Here is a 15,728-nt window from a genome sequence, read left to right on the forward strand (position 1 = left end):
TGTAACTTGTTAGGGGCGGCATGGTTTACTAGAGGGGTGGCAATGTGATAGCAATGTCCCTCTAGTTGGTTAGGGGATGTCCAAAAGGAGATGTATATTGACCAGATTACCCTTTTTTCTTTAAATGGACTAATTTGTCCCTCCTTTTAAAATTGAAAAGACAAAATTATCCTCCATCCGATACTATTTAAACCTAACTATAACTGGTTAGAGAAAAATCAAAATCAATATTTTTTCTTTCATCTTCTCTGCTCCTTCATTGTAACTGTAAGCACCACCTCCACCATTAAACTTGATCGATTTTTTTTGATTAATCGGCGATTCCCAACAATACTAATTGTTGATTGAAGTGTATGATAGAGAATGACGACGAAGAAGAAGAATGACGAAGTTCAACGGCTTCAAATCAACAAAATCCTTCAACCGGTGAAGAACCCCAATTCCAAACTCCTCAAGTTGAGAAATCAGGATTAATGACTTATATGAGGTATGTAATCAAAAACCCAGTTATTATTTTGTGTATTCTGTTCAATTTAAGTGTATTCTATATCAAAAATTAGGGTTTTAGGTTCAAAGTTAGAATTTGAATTCTGGAAATGAGGTTTCTACGGTGGGTATTGTTTCAATTACCAACCGTATTTGAACTGTTTGATGCATATACGGTTCGTAACAATTGAAATCATCAAAAATAACGAACCGTATGTTCTAGGGTTTGAGTTTTTTGTGAAGATACGGGTGGTACGGGACACCCTATTACGAACCGTATTCCTTCCTGCATGTTAATTTTTTTCTAGTCGGTTCGTAACTGTGAGTTCGTAACCAACCGTATGTGTTATACAGTACTTAATGTTTGTTGATTATCAACCGTACTTTTGAGTTGTGTGACGTATAGAATTTCATTCTACGGTACAAGAATTTATGAACCATAGAATAGTTACGGCACGTAAGTATCATTAGTTTCCAACCGTATGTCGTCCTGATGCTCAAACCAATTTCAAGGTTGTTATACGGTTGGAGACGAAACCAAAGTTACCAACCGTTTCTTTTACACGGTTTGTAACTTTGAACAATTATGAACCGTATCTTTTATACGATTGTTCTGGACATCTCATTACCAACCGTATGTTTTGTGTTTCAATATATTTTGAGTTTCTTTGTTTGTATCTTGTTTGTTCAACCTTTAATAAATCATACAAATGTATTGCTTGTGTAGGAATCCTGATAGGGTTAAGAATAAGAGAGGGAATAACTTAACTCCGATTGATTATACACCCACCCTCGCGGTGACAAGCATTTAGGGGTAGATCATAGAGGTGACCATGTGAAGAAGAAGAATCAGTTTGAGATTAGGTTAAGAGAACCATCTGTAAGTAACTCTGGGGTTGAATTAGAAGGAGGTGAGCATAATGATCAACAAATTGAAGAAGAGGAAGTAATTCCTCATGAATCCAGTGAAGAGGAGGAAGAAAGAAGGAAATAATGAAAAGGAGGGAGAGGAAGAAAGTGATGAAGATGAGGAAGAGGAAGCAAATGATGAAGAGGGAGTACAAAACAAGGGGAAAGAAATTGTCGTAGCTAAAACTCTACCTCGAGCCAAACCAGTTAAAGAAAAGAAGTCGAGAAAGGAACCCGCACCAAAAGGGTTGCATATTCCTACAAGAAAAGATCCGATGTTGCCACAGAAGAAGAATAGATGTCCCTGGGATGAGGCACCAGATAAGTCCTCAATCTTATTTGGTTATACCAATTCCTGGGCCGCAAAAGTCTGTGCGACTAGGGTATGTTTCTCTTAACACATTTTTATAATTTATTTCGATTTTTTTTTTGTTTGTATTTATGTATATTTCATTAATCTTAGTTTAACAAAATATGTTTGTATTTTTTTAAGGATCATGCAAGGGCGAACAAATTGCTCAAGCGTCAAAGGGCTGGTTATTGGCCAATAGGTGAAGAATGTGGTGATGTTCGTACTCTAGTGGAAGCTTCAGGATTAGGGCCTGGAATTGAGCATAACCAATCGGAGTATGATAGTGTTATAGTCTCTGCCTTCAGGGAACGATTTTGGCCAGAAACTGATACATTTCGTCTCCCATTTGGTGAGATGACAATAATACCGGACGATGTGAAGCAAATTCTTAACTTGGAAGTTGAAGTAAAATGTTTGTATGAAGATTTCAATAACAACATGTCTTGGAATGATCTTTATAGCCTTGTTGAAGAAACACTTGGATGGGGTAGAGACGAGACCGAGATGGAGTTTATGTTTGCTGGTGGTTATGACCCCTCGGAACCAAACAATGGTTTGGTCCGGCTTCATATAAACCTTTTCCTTTGATGCGATCATCTTTTTCTCCACTTTCTTTGCAACCTTTTCCTTTAGCAACAACTCTACTTATTTGTTCTTGTTTGTAGCGAAATACCGGACCTTTTCCTTTAAAATCAACTTTGCTTGTTGCACTTTCTTGAGTAGGGATCTCGATACATTTTTGTTGTACATTTCTACGGCTTCGTTCTCCTTTATCCACTTGACATTTTTTTCGTTTGTTTCTACCTTGAAGATCATCCTCTTCCATCTCATCCCCCGCTTCATATTCCTTTCTCAACCGTTCATAACCCGAAGGATCTCTTTTCTTTGATTCTTCTGCCAATTCCCTTACTTTTTTATTTTCTACGTACCTCTTTCTTTTGGTAGGAGGCCTCCCCTTACCCTTCCCCTTTGGTGGTTCATATAGGTTAAACCTAAATTGTGGATACACGAAATCTCTCAAGTTACTCAACCATATTTGCCTTTGGCCCCGGCTTAGTGTAGCATATTTCTCGGCTAGAGCTTTTCCAATCTCGGTATCGCCAAACGTTCCTTCAAAATCTCGATCAATTATTGTTTCACGGAATGACAATTGTTGCCAAAAGGGATCAACATGTCGAAGCGGAATCACTTTGTCTTGGTATGTGGCTATAACATGCTGACATGGGAGTCCCAAACTTGTCATGTTTGTACAAACACACTCTTTTCATAATCCCCCAATTCAAAATGTTGTACTTCATACATTATCCTATCAATTGCGGGGTGCGAAACTTGAAATGTAATTCCTCTTAGCCACGAATTGTCTAACCATTAGGTGTGTAGTTTACCTTTGCTTTTTTCAAAAGACTCCGTAACTTGATCGTGATCACGGCGGAAATACGCATCAATGGCTTCGAATACCGTAACTAACCCACCCTTACTACTATGAAGTTTCTTCTTCAACCGGTTGTGAGATGACTCCGCCGTGCTTGTAGCTTGGTTGTCAAAGTGCCTATATTGGTTAGTGAACGCTGATACAAACTTCTCTTTGTGCGGATCCAACCACTTATCCAACAAATACTTCACCAAACTTGGATAACTTCTTTTCCAATGAGCCACTAACATACGAAGTTATCCTCATATTCATCCACGGTGATAGAATGTGTCAAGGCTCTCCACTCCGATTTGAAACTCTCCCATTTTAGTTCCGCCAACTTGTCATTCTTCTTAAATTTCTCTTTGGCTTCCTTTTGTTGATCTACCGGTAGTTTCTTTATTCTATCCATTTTGCCTTTTTTGGTTGGAAGGATAATGCGCATGCACTTAGTTTCAATACTATTCCACAAGTGGAACGTGCAAAGAAGGTTGTGAGCTTCGGGGAAAACCCTCTTTATTGCATTCAACAAAGCTTGTTCTTTGTCGGTAATAATCACCTTTGGAGTGTACCCCTCTACGTAGAATAACTTCACTTGGTTTAATGCCCACACATAGCTCTCTTGGAGCTCATTTTTCAAGAAGCAAAAACCAACACTAAAAGGAGCATTTGTAGAAGTTTTCCCGACAATGTTGAACAACGGCATCTCAAACTTGTTGGTTTTGTATGTGCAATCCATTAGAAGCACTTGATGAGAGCACCGTGCCAACGTTACAAAATCGGGATAAGCCAATAAAAGATGTTTTATATGTCCTTTCTCATCTTCATCGTGGAAAACCGTGTAATTATGCGTCTCCCCCAAATGCCTTAATTGTTGCATTTCGTTTCTTTGTTCCCATTTCTTATTCTTCAATTTTGTTCTTGCGTTGTAGATGTTAGGCAAAGTAGAAGCATTTTGGGGGTTTCTTTCCTTTAAGTGAGCGAGGATATCAATGGCTTCATACAAATTTGTGTCAATGACTCTACGATCTTCTCTTCTTCTTCGATAAGGCGTCCAGCATAAGCGTGTGTTAGCAAACTATCCGGTGTAGGGTGGTTATGACTACCGCATACAACTTTCTCCAAGAAGAAATTTTTAGCCGCGTTACTTTTAAATTGAAGCTTGAAGGGGCATCCGGTCTTCTTAGAGAAAGTAGTCATCTTCCCCTCTTTGTCTTTGGTTGGTGCACGATACCTTTTTTCGCGTGACTTTTATGTTTTCCACTACACTCGCAAACCATTTGAAAGGCAATATCACTAGTGGTACTATTACAAACTATGATACACTTAATCAACTTGCCTCGTTCTCTAGCCCACTTCTTTGCATCTTCTTTGTCACCCCATGTCTCCTCGGTTAAATAGTGAAAGCTAGAATCTTGGGTGAGAATTTCATTTGCTAAAGGTTGTTCATCCATTAGGGGAGGTACAACAATGACCTGGACAAAAATATACCAACATTAGCCTAAACGAAGCAACAAAACGAAAACAAATACACAAATACGGTTGGTAAAGAAAGAGTAAACACAAACCGTAACACAATTACGGTTCTTAACTGTAATCATATACCAACCGTATGTATCATACGGTTGGTAATTCTTTATTCTTACAAACCGTATATCTAGCAAAATAAAATTTCAACACACAGGATATCTTACGGTTGGACACGAAAAGTCCTTAACAAACCGTAACATACATACGGTTGGTATCTTTTTACAACTTATGAACCGTAGCATGTGCAGTAAATACTTCCATGCACATGAAGAGTTACGGTTGGTAACCATAGCACTCAATTATCAACCGTAAGCTACATACGGTTCGTAAAGAAATAAATTTTACCAACTGTAACTGGTTTATTTCTGGGTTTCCCCCAAAATTGAACCAGTTACGGTTGGTAATCGATACATTACGAGCCGTAACCTGCACTTACGGTTGGTCCCGAGCTCAATTCCAACCGCATGTTCTTCTGAAATGTTTAAAAATTTGATTCTTTTAGTACTTTAGATAATTTTGAGCAACGAAAAGCTAATGGGAACTAGTTTAGAAGTATACCTGATCATTTTCAGTGATGGGTTCCTCACTTTCTTGGTTAATTTCTTCAATTGGTTGAGATTGACCTTCATCTTCGGTTAAAACATCTCTACCATCTAACAAATACTCCATATCAGGATCTCCATCAAGAGGTATGTAGTACTTGTTTTCTCTATCATATAGAGATTCACCCATCTCAAATTTGCAATTGGAATCACTCATTTTGGTTGAGTGAATCAAAATCTAGGGTTTCACAAGTTTCACAAATATCACATAAGTTTTTCTTTTTCTTCTCCTCTAATTTTTTTTGTTTTTTAACTCTAAAAATCTGATTCTGGTTTTGATTTAGAGTTAATATAAGTGAAATTAATCAAGAACACTAAACTTGATTATCATCACTAAACTAGGTTATCAACAATGAGGGTGAATTTGTCATTTTCAGTATTTTTTGATAAGGGATACCTTGAATGATCATGTAATGACCCTTTTTATCCTATTAGAATACCGTCCCTCTAATAAACCATGACGCCCCTGTAACGAGTTACTTATTTTTCCCTCAAACTGTGTTCCAACTGATAATCAGACTTTTCCATGACCCTGCAAGTCAAAACATTGGTACTGGGATATGCCAATCAAGTCCTTGTACCTGTTAATGTTGGTTTGGCTTTCAAGCGTGAGTTCTCCCAGATTAAGCTTCATCCTTTATGGTGGTGGCGGTGTAAAAACATGAGTTTTAGTATGCTTTTTCGGCTATGCCATCTGCAAAGGAGTTTTTGTTTATGCTTAAATATACACCACTCTCGAAGTACTGGTCACATTCAGTCCAGGACCCACCGTGACCCTAAGAGTTCGCCATTCCTCGAGCGTAATAGTCTAGAAACTACAGCAACCTCCAAGGTGGAGAAGTGAAAAAGATGGCGAAACTAAGAGATATGGCAACGCTTCGTGCCTCCCAAAGTTTATCCCAATAGGTGTCAGCCAGCAGTTGGTCAGTGCGCTGGCACCGAGTGACATCAACTAGGCTAACCCTCAGCATATCTACAACTATATTTCAACCCAATATTTAATTCCACGCTTTACCCTCAACATACCGGATATATCAGTATTTAATTGAGTGAGCGAGCCATTTATGATTTCAGTTTTCCGCTTTTAATGATTTTTGAATGCTGCACCAATTTTTAGAGCCATTGACCAAGTTACTATGCTATTGTTCATTCTTTGATTATTTATTATCAGGTCAGGTAGATGAACAAGGACGACGACTAATAAGTCAATCATCAAGGTTCAAGGAAGAAAAAGCTACTGTAATCAATGGAAACTAACAATACAGCTGTAGAAAATCTACTACTAACAAGATCATCATCATCAGCTTATGATGGGAGTGATACTAATAACATTAAAAATAACCAAAATCTGAGTAAAAGATTTTGGGTTGAATCAATGAAAGTATGGAAAATTGCATTTCCTACTATGGTTACAAGAGTCACATCATTTGGCGTTCTTGTTGTCACACAATCATTCATGGGTTACATTGGTGATACTGAACTTGCTGCTTATTCTTTGATGCAAATCTTTCTACTTCGTTTTGCAAATGGGATCCTTGTAAGTAGCTAGTTCATTTCTGTCCTCTTATTATTATCATAGTGTATATTCTTATCTTAGACATACAATCTGATGTCGTAGCTCATTTACATTCTAATTAACTGATAGAAAAAACGTTAGTAAAAATCATAGGTATATAACTTCAATTTTTGGTTTCTTTGACTTGAATTTCTTGATTCACTCTAACAAATTATATCGTGACTTGTGAGGAAATTTATAAAGAGAAGTGTGGAAAAAGAGTGGTAGTTATTTCACAAGAAATTAAAAATACAGCTGCCAGTGAATTTTATTCTGATGCATTAGTTCTCCTTCCGTTTGAGTTGGCTGAATCATATTGATGCAAGATTAATCTTGCATACATCTATATAATTCTGTGTCTTTGGCGTGTAGTTAGGAATGGCAAGTGCTCTTGAGACGTTCTGTGGTCAAGCATATGGAGCAAAACAATACCAAATGATGGGAATTTATTTGCAGCGGTCTTGGATAATTCTTCTTATCACTACAATGCTTATTACTCCCATTTTCATCTTTTCGACTTGGATTTTTAGGTTACTCGGTGAAGGACAAGAGTTATCTGTCGTGGCAGGGAATCTTTCTTTATGGTGCATTCCGATTCTCTATTACTTTGTTTTTGACTTCACTTTGCAAATGTATCTACAAGCCCAGGTCAAGAACATGATCGTAGGATGGCTATCTGCAGCTGCATTTGTTTTACATATAATCTTGTCATGGGTATTTGTGATCAAGTTGAATTTGGGAGTACCTGGTGCAATGGGAGCTATGATTATTTCAACGTGGTCAACAGCAATCGGGTTATACATTTATGTTTGCGGTGGTTGGTGCCCTGATACATGGACATGTTTATCAATAAGCGCATTCTCTGAACTTCTTCCAGTTGTTAAGCTTTCACTCTCATCTGGTGTGATGCTCTGGTAGATGTTTTCTCTCTCCAACTCTTCGTGATTTTAGTTCAAGATCGTTCATATGCTAGGCTTCTCATTCCTTGTTGATTAATTAGTGTTGCTTAGTTACTACTTGGCAGTGCTCACTCTCACTGATGTTTCTTTTATCTTTTTGATTACAGCGTAGAATTATGGTACAATGCGGTTCTTTCTTATTGGCAGGATACCTTAAACATGCAGAGATCTCCGTTTCTGCCTTCTCAATTTGGTACAGTTTCTATGTTATCATTCTGTTTACATTTCAATGATTATACTAGTCTATCATTCTACTCTTCTATACTAACGAGATTTTGCACTGAAAATTCACAGCCTCCATATTTTGGGTTGGCAATTTATGATATTCCTTGGTTTTGCAACAGCAGCATGATATGTCGAGTTTCTTATTCAATCTTTCTTCGAGACATCTATGATTTTGAGTTACCGCTGATATTCTATTCATATAGTGTACGAGTGTCGAACGAACTTGGAGCAGGGAACGTGAAAGCCGCACAATTCTCCGTTAAAGTCATCATGACCACGTCTGTATCACTTGGAGTGGTCTTTTGGATTCTGACTCTGGTTTTTGGCAACTCAATCTCCTACTTGTTTTCGAGTAGCAATGAGGTTGCAAAAGCAGTCTCAAGTCTCTCAGTTCTTCTAGCTTTCTCAGTCTTACTCAACAGCATTCAACCAGTACTTTCAGGCAAGAACTCAGATAAAGGAATATACAGAAACACTACGCCATAAAAATATCTTCCATTGCTAATGCAGATTTGAAACATAGATCTTGTCTTCTTAGTTTTTGGTTTGACGTTCCTAACTTATGTCTCTTTTCTCTCTAAACCTGTTGGTAGGGGTGGCAATTGGTGCTGGTTGGCAAACACTGGTAGCTTATGTCAACATCACTTGCTACTATATTATTGGGATTCCTATTGGACTTCTGCTTGCATATGTCTTACATTTCCAAGCTCAGGTAGGATACAGCACCTCTAATTGTGAAGGCTTTTCTCTGCTCTAACTTGGTATTATGCTGCAGGGAATGTGGATTGGAATGATATGTGGGGTCGCAATGCAAACACTTGGTCTTATTTACTTCACCTGGAAAACTGATTGGGATGCTCAGGTAATGTTGTAAAAATATTTTTGCATTGGCATATCAGCAAAAGTGAAAGTATTAATATGAAATTCAGAAATGAGGTCACTAATAAAGGAACATGTTCTGCACCAACACTAATCGTTTTACTATGCTGTTTTATGTTTTTTGATTGAATTCTAAATTTGAAATCTCTCAGGTGGAAGCTGCATCAGCCCGGCTCAAGACGTTCTTGAGGGCACCTGAAGAGTCCTTTGAAAACATATGAGAAAACCTTATTTCCTCTATATCAAGGATATAATTTTATGAACACCGACTACTGAGATAGAAACTCGTCAGCATCTAGATGAGGGATTTTTCGGTGTAGGTAGCAGATTTAAAAGAGGTTTAAAAAAAAAAAAGTTTACTATGCTGCTAATGGATGCCAATTTGTTTGGGGATATTCCAAGTTCCATGTAAGATAAAATATCAATTGAATTGGTATACCCGAAAACAAACTGGTACCCTGATTAGCAGCCATGATCATTTTGATGTGTTTGAAGCTTCACTGGAGTATTTCTATGTTTTATATACAAAGAGTTCCTTGTTCATTCGTTATTCAGAATGGTGACACTATCCATACACCAGTGGGTAATTTAGGTGAAGGGATTTTTAATTGCAAAATTATACTAACATTGTACACTGATTTGAGTCCGAATTTGTATGTTGTGAAAACAACTAATTCTTAGTTCCTTGATTATTATTATTTTTTCTTTAATTTTGACACGACAAACTGAGATAAGGAGACCCATACCAAACAATGAGAAAGAAAAAAAAAAAAACAAACAAACAAAAAACTACAGTTTTTACAAAAACCTTCCCCACCTTGTCAGCCGCCAAAATTTCTCTTAAAGTCTACTGAGAACTTAGCTGGATCTAGTTGCACATATTTTTCCGCCGGATGAATACTAGCCAAATAATTGATTATCCGCTCTATTACGTTCGCGATAGCAATGGCTAATCTTGACAGACACAAATTGACCAAGAAGATCTCTGCTCTTCTCCAAATATGGATAGCACACCAAGGTGGCTTAGGCTCATTGCTATTCAACATAAGATAAACAGTCATGGATACACAAATGTACTCGTGCTGCCTGAATCTTGATAGCAATTTTCAACCCTAACGGCAGTTCCTATGGGATCACCAAAGAAATTTGGTTTGCCAATCCAGCTGGATGGCCAAATGGCTTTTCCCACAATAGAGAGCTGCACACGTGGATGGTCTAATTCAAAAATGTTTAAATTTAATAATATAATAATCTATACAGTATTATAAAGTTTTAAGTTTAAAGTTTTAATAATATAATAATCTTTAAACTACTGTTTGGAGTCAGAACAAAGTGCCAATTTGTAATAAAGTTGCAGTGGACGTTTCTTCTTTGCGCCCTGGCGAACAATAATTGGACTTACGGTTTTGCATCAAAGCACGTGTTATTTGTTTCATATCACTCAACAAACCAACAAATTTGTTGGTTTGTCCATCCATTTTTCATGTTTGTTGATTCCATAGTGAGACTGAAATCAGCAAATCCTTGTTTTGTTGAGTCCATAAGAACTGTTCTAACTCCATCTCATGAAGCTCATGAACAATAATTGGAAAAGGATGAGAACCACCCCAAGCAACAATCAAAGTATCACCCAATCTTTAATAACAACACCAAAACCAGCTGATTCTTCACCTATAGAACCATCATAATTAATCATGGCATATAACCATCATAATTAATCATGGCATCATAACCCAAAAGGACTAACCAAGTGCAAAAGATAAGTTGCTTAAGAACAAACTCACAGTTAATACCCTAACTGAAAAAGAAGTCATGTAGTCCTAGTTTATCCTCCATTTTGAGTTTTTGTGAACTAAGCTTCAAACAAATATCATGGACTATCTTAAAATTAACCCGGTTCACGGAGTTAAACTGTGAAGAGAAGGCTCTACTATTCCTCTCGCACCAAATAGAATACATAAAACTATTCAAAACCATCATTTTTATTAGGCCAACCAGATTATTTCCCTTAAACTGACTAATGCACCACTCAATCTCTTCACTCCAATTCATCCTTGAAGTTCTTCAATAACCGATTTTAACAAGAGGCCCTCCCATATTTGAAAATCAAAAGGACACTCAAAGAAAATATGGTCTTGACTTTCACAATGAGCATCACACAATAACCAAGAAGCAACTAAGAGGGGACCCCATTTTACCAGTTTATCTCTAGTTTTCAGTCTCTCTTGCAAATCCACCCAAGAGATGAAAGAATGGATTGCAATATGATATTTGAACCAAACCAAAGCATGCCAACCAGGAGCAACTCTATGCGGACCAATAGCTTTATATGTATCTTTAAGACTCTATCTTTAATACTAAAGTCTCTAGTAGAGCTAGCAGTCCAAATCATATTATAAGATTCAGCAATACAAAATTCAGCTTGAGAAATAATTCTGAAATTATCAATAATTGTATTGTCTTCATCCAAAGGAAGATTCCATTCATCTTCTTTAATAAAATCAGCAACAACACAATCTGAATCAGGGAAATAAGACTGGATAATAGTTGGATCTAACCTATCAGTCAAACTACCTTGAAATGCCAATTATCAGTAAGGAACTTAATATTAAGCCCATTGCAGAAAACATGAAACATAAAAGTCCTAGCAATCTCTCTATGATCCGGTATCCTCTTCTAGCACTAGGAGGCATCCTGGGAAGCAACCAAAGACCAAAAATCCATATTCTTCACAAGATTACTCTGAAACCATTCAGTCCAAATTGACTGCTTGCCTGATACCAGATCCCAGATATGACCGAGATTAACAATTTCTTCCCAAGTCACTACCAGACCAAAGAAATCTTTTAGAATGAACTTGTGAGCTCCTTGATAGCTCTCTTAGGAAGAACGAACTAGGATAGCCAAAAGTAAACCATCCCAGTCAAGATATATTTGATAAGTATCATCCTACCAAGATAAGTCAAAGACCCATCCTTCCAAGAATGGACTCTAGACTTGATATTAGCTAAAAGAGGCTGACAATCAAAGTAAGAGAGTCTAGAGGAGAGAAAGGGCACTCTTAAATACTTGAATGGAAGAGTATCTATGGAGAAATCCAGGATTGAACGAATGGAATCCAAACAATCACTATTAACAACTGAAGAAAAAAGAGAGGTCTTTTTCCTATTCATTTCCAGACCTGTACAAGCACTAAATGATAGATACAATTCTTTAGAGTCTGAGCAGCAGCACTCGAACCTTTAAAGAAAACCAGGACATCATCACAGATGAGTCAATCTAGTGAATTTTCATCTTGGATGAAGACCATACATTCCCAGAGACACTTGCTGCTGCGAAAAAATGCTAAAAAGTTCCATGACCATACTCTATTTGCACCAAAGTAGCCATAAGGGGACCCATCCACTAAAACAGAGTACTTGGGATTGGTAATACACATTTCAATCTAGCCAATAAGCATGTATGTGAAATCCATCTTTCTTAGAGTGCAGAGAATAGCTTGCCAACTAACAGAATCGTAAGCCTTCTTAATATCTATTTTCAAAGTACACCGAGGAGTGCCCTTAGTACTATGGTAGTTCCTAACTCATGAGACACTACATATTATCTTGAATATAACTTCCAGAAATAAAAACAGAATGACAAGGATGAACCAAGTTTTATAAATCAGATTCATATGAAGAAAAGTAATTTTTGTGATGCACTTGTAAATAACATTGCAGCAAGCAATAGGTCGAAAGTCAGAAACCATACTAGGGTTATTCTTCTTAGCCACAAGAGTGATAAAAGTACTATTTACCTCCCGAAAAAATTTTGATTTAGAAAACACATTTTGAACAACATCTACAAAATCTTCCCCAACCACAGACCAACAAAATTTGAAAAAATGGCTTGAAAATCCATCAGGGCTAGGCGCCCTTGTAAAACCAATAAAGGGAAAAGCCACAATAATATTAGCTCTAGAAACATGTCTGATAAGATCCTTAAAGAAAGCTTCATCTACTTTTCTATCAAAACTCAACTGATTGATCATATCAACATTAGTTTCAACAGTCCCAGCTTCATCATAAAGGATAAAGAGAATTTAATACATTCATCATCATCTCTATCCTCAACCAACACTTAATCAAACATAAAAGTCAAGCTCAAAATATTTTTTCTAGATATTCTGACTCTCAAGGAGTTATGAAAGAAAGAGGTATTAGAATCACCTAACTCAAGGCATTGAACCCTGGATTGTTGTATTTTCATAGACTCTTCAAACCTAGCAACAACAGAAAAATGAAAAATAACTTCCTTCTATTTTCCAGTAAGAATAGGTCAGAGGGTAGAAGGTTGAGCCTGCTCCTGAACCTGCAACTTCTCCTTTTTTGCATTAAGAATTTAGTCAGTTAAGTTTTTGAATTTCTGCTTTTTCCATAAGATAATCCTAACCTTAGTTCTTCTCAGTTTAGAAACTAAGACAAACATATGATTTCCTCAACCTTCTAAGCCTAAGCATCTCTAACACTAACAATAAATTCAGGGTCCTCAGTAACAAAATTAAAGAAACGAAAAGGAGAAGGGCCATATTTACACATTTCAAAAATAGTACCCAATCCTGGAGAATGATCAGAAATTCCAGGTCGAAGAAAATCAGCTTTAGAATTACAAAATTTATCAATCCACTACAATTTTACCAAAATTCTATCAATCTTAAAGACAACTCTCGATCCACCCTGCTTATTAAACCAAGTATAGAAGCATCTCAAAAATTGAAGATCAAAAAGTTGAGCATCCGAAAACACAAACTAAACTCATGATAATGAAAAGGCCTCAACTCAATACCACCAATCCTCTCATTAGAAGACATAATAGAGTTAAAATCTCCAAGAATGATCCAGGGCTTAGAATTAATCCTAGAAAAAGCACAAGTATCCTTCCAAGGACCCCTCCTAACAACCACGTCATTTGAACCATAAACAAAAGTGGTTATACAAAGTTAAAGTTCTTAACAAACACATCAACAAAAATTAACTGAACATAAGAATGAAGTAAAGTAATATTAAATATCTCTGGATCCCAACCTAACCAAATCCTACCAGAGGCATAATCTGAATAATTATCCAAAAACTGCGAATAAGGCATAATTTTATTTCTAATCCTATCAGGATTACACCACTTCAGATGGGTTTCAACAACACCGATTATTGAAATTCATTATTTCTAATAAGCGAGTTAACTTCCACTTGCTTTAAGGGGTCATTCATCCCCCTAATATTCCAGTTAGCAATTTTAAACATTATGAATAATTGTGAGGTTAGATTTCTTACCTCTACAAGAATTTTTTAAGTCAACACTCTTAGAAGCCAAAACTTGCTTTGAGCTCTCAATACCAGAAGATTGTTGAATAAAGTAATCTCTAACACCACCAGGAGTAGATGAACCATCCCTTATATCTTTACTATCCACCTTATTACCTCCTCTAAAACTTCAAACATATTTGAAGTTTGCACAAATGAAAGCCAAGGAGGAAGAAAGAAGTTGATGAGAACCGGCCCCCAACTTAGAAGATTTTTCCTTAAAAATCTCATGATTACATAGAAAATTATATCATAATCAGAGGCTCTACAATAGAGTCATTAACCATATAAGTACCTCTTAGACTTTTTAACTACCCAAGTTTCTTTCAAAGATTTTCTCTAATCAACTGGCTTAGAAATGACCGCTGACTCTTTTCTTGGAACTTTTTACAAGACGCTACTGAATGTCCAAAAGAGTTACAGTGAGGATATTTGAGAGGTTTCCAGGTATACTCAACTTGAACCTCAAAAACCTCATTACCTTCAATAACCACAGGAATCATAGAAGGACATTCACATTTCACATCAACTTATACACAAACACAAGCATAGCTAGGGCTGTCAAAGAGTCTGGGTCCTTCCGGGTATCAGAGAACCCGGAATAGAACCCGACTTATTAGAATCGCTTCTGGGTCCTGGCGTTTCCGGATCCGGTTCTTAATTTTGTAGACCTAGAACCGCCGCTATAAAAACAATGTGAGATGACGAGGGTACCAAGTAAACCATAATATTTTCGATATAAACCTATAAGTCCGATACTTTGTGTGATCGTCTATGGAAAAAATCGAGTCAATACAACAAGGTAATCACTTGATAATAGTTATGGTACAAGACCGATATACTATAGGATCAATATCAAGTGCTTTGGATTAACGTACAATGTAATTTAATTTATTATAATTAAACAATTATAATACAAAAATAAATTAAATGACACAACAAGATTTTGTTAGCGAGGAAATCACAAATGCAGAAAAACCCCGAGACCTAGTCCAGTTTTGAATAATCTCATAATTAAGCCGTTATACAAAGACACTACCAACTTCGTATAATTGAAACCAAGTAAACTACCCCTAGTTACCTAGTTTCCTCAGTATCCCCTGCAACCAATTTGGCCAAAGCACGTGAATCCTAATATAGAGTACACTATCTTAAGTTGCTTCAGTCTCTCTGAGAACTTTAAGCACTCAACCCTTTTGACCGTCTTCCAAAAAGTAAAAGACTAATCTGTTTGGTAACCGCTCTTTTATCTCAAGAAGTCAATTAGAGATATATATGTTGAGTGTGACGAAGGCTTTTCTTTTTAAAATCAATTAAACTCCTTTGTCGGGTTTTAGATATTCCAAGATCTGGATTAAACAAATTAACCAGATCAAGTCAAACAGAACTACCAGATTCGGATACTGAAGAGTACCACCAAATAATAGCAATACGACTAGTCAATAATCATACTATCGAAGAATAAACTAGATCTAGTC

At 36.7% G+C, this 15,728-nt stretch overlaps 1 pseudogene; it reads left to right on the forward strand.

The window, feature by feature from the left end:
* Positions 1-6,340: 6,340 nt before the first annotated feature.
* Positions 6,341-9,550, forward strand: LOC113285581 (annotated as a pseudogene).
* The last annotated feature ends 6,178 nt before the right edge of the window (positions 9,551-15,728 follow it).

This window comes from Papaver somniferum, chromosome 6 (genome assembly GCF_003573695.1).
Source record: "Papaver somniferum cultivar HN1 chromosome 6, ASM357369v1, whole genome shotgun sequence".
Taxonomy (NCBI): Eukaryota; Viridiplantae; Streptophyta; class Magnoliopsida; order Ranunculales; family Papaveraceae; genus Papaver; species Papaver somniferum.